The sequence below is a fragment of the Schistocerca americana genome, unplaced genomic scaffold (assembly GCF_021461395.2).
Source record: "Schistocerca americana isolate TAMUIC-IGC-003095 unplaced genomic scaffold, iqSchAmer2.1 HiC_scaffold_47, whole genome shotgun sequence".
Classification (NCBI taxonomy): domain Eukaryota; kingdom Metazoa; phylum Arthropoda; class Insecta; order Orthoptera; family Acrididae; genus Schistocerca; species Schistocerca americana.
Window position 1 is genome coordinate 2,515,001 of NW_025726203.1, and position 2,500 is coordinate 2,517,500.

Below are 2,500 nucleotides of genomic sequence, written 5' to 3' on the forward strand. Positions count from 1 at the left end.
AACCTAACCTATGTTGCGCCTTAACCTAACCTATGTTGCGCCTTAACCTAACCTATGTTGCGCCTTAACCTAACCCATATTGTACCTTAACCTAACCCATATTGTACCTTAACCTAACCCATATTGTACCTTAACCTAACCCATGTTGCGCCTTAACCTAACCCATGTTGCGCCTTAACCTAACCTATGTTGCGCCTTAACCTAACCCATGTTGCGCCTTAACCTAACCCATGTTGCGCCTTAACCTAACCCATGTTGCGCCTTAACCTAACCCATGTTGCGCCTTAACCTAACCCATGTTGCGCCTTAACCTAACCCATGTTGCGCCTTAACCTAACCCATGTTGCGCCTTAACCTAACCCATGTTGCGCCTTAACCTAACCCATGTTGCGCCTTAACCTAACCCATGTTGCGCCTTAACCTAACCCATGTTGCGCCTTAACCTAACCCATGTTGCGCCTTAACCTAACCCATGTTGCGCCTTAACCTAACCCATGTTGCGCCTCAACCTAACCTATGTTGCGCCTCAACCTAACCTATGTTGCGCCTCAACCCAACACACGTTGGGCCTTAACCCAACACACGTTGGGCCTTAACCCAACACACGTTGGGCCTTAACCCAACACACGTTGGGCCTTAACCCAACACACGTTGGGCCTTAACCCAACACACGTTGGGCCTTAACCCAACACACGTTGGGCCTTAACCCAACACACGTTGGGCCTTAACCCAACACACGTTGGGCCTTAACCCAACACACGTTGGGCCTTAACCCAACACACGTTGGGCCTTAACCCAACACACGTTGGGCCTTAACCCAACACACGTTGGGCCTTAACCCAACACACGTTGGGCCTTAACCCAACACACGTTGGGCCTTAACCCAACACACGTTGGGCCTTAACCCAACACACGTTGGGCCTTAACCCAACACACGTTGGGCCTTAACCCAACACACGTTGGGCCTTAACCCAACACACGTTGGGCCTTAACCCAACACACGTTGGGCCTTAACCCAACACACGTTGGGCCTTAACCCAACACACGTTGGGCCTTAACCTGCTCTGTAATTGTCATACGACGCGTTAAATTAGTGTAGTGTTGCCTAACTGCAACCCCCGCAATATAGTTTGCTACTCGCACTGCCCGGTCCCCAGAGTATCGCTTCATGTGAAACACCTTGCAGCTATACACTGTAATGCGGATGGCAGTAGGACGTACATGCTCAATGCCCTTCGCAGTTGTTCATTGGCATTCGCATGGCGAAGCACAGCCTACGTTGTGGTACGGCTTGTGTCAACTGTCCGCTGATGTTGTACGTCCAAATCACACACTGTACTGCACATTGGTCCTCATGTACTGAATGATACATCGTGGTACATGTGTGACCGTACCACGACTGCGCCAACAACGGCGAACCATACGGTCCAAATATTGTGCACTCAGCTACGTGTCGTCTCCCTATAAGAGCTGGATTGCAGTATGGTATGCCGTGGATGGCGATCAGCATGAGCCGTCTGTTGATGTAGTGGCGCGTGTTGTCAGACGTAGTCGTCTCCTCTCACACACCGTGATAGCATGGTGCACTGCGTTCCACATCTGCGACATGCGACAGAGGCCGGTTGACAGTCGTTCGCGCAATGGACATCGCATACGTACGGGGGCCACCTTCCACGTGTTCGCGAAGCGTGCACATGTTGTTGCGTGTATGTGGGCAGACATAGTGTGTCGTGACACCTGACACAGGCATGCAACAATCGTTGAATTTGCAAATGGCGATGGACGTCTACGTTTGCTGGTGACGTTACGCAAATGAACAACTGGTAAACCGTTGTGGTGCGGTTGTTCTCGCTAGAGGTGAATCAGTGATGGCGACGATCGGTTGAGCTACCAACCGGTTGTTTCAGCGATACCCACCATGCCCACGAACGTGAATGGCATGTGGGTGTGAAGCGATACGCGGCGGTGGCTGGGTGGGACCGTCCCCGGCCGGTGAGGGGGGGCCTCCCGGCGTGCTGGCCGCGCGGTGCGTGGGCGCACGCGCTACAGCCGGCTGGTGGGGGCGGCCAGTGGCAGGCGCGCCGGCCGACGGAGGCGGCAGGCGGCGCAGCTGCGCGCCGGCGCACCCTGCACGCGGCGCCGTGCGGCCAAAGTAGGTCCTCGCGATCCCGGTGCGAAGCGCGGTGGACATCTGCAGTGTGCTGGTCCGATTGAGGACTGTGTGCGCTGAGGATGCGCCGCCGCCCGGCGCTCGGCGCCGCGACGCCGTCTGCTGCTCGGTCGCCTCTGCGGTTCTCGCAGGTGGATTGTATCGCAGCTGTGCGGACGTGTTGGCGCGTGCGCTGTGCTGGGAGAGTTCGCTTCGGCACCCAAGTGGGGCTTTTGTCCTTCTGTGGCGCTGGCGTTGGAGCTGCCGGCCACCGTAGGTGGCGCGTGTTGTCTCCCGCCGGCAATGCCACGACAGCACGCTCCCGGGCCTCTGTCGGCAGCGGCAAGCTCA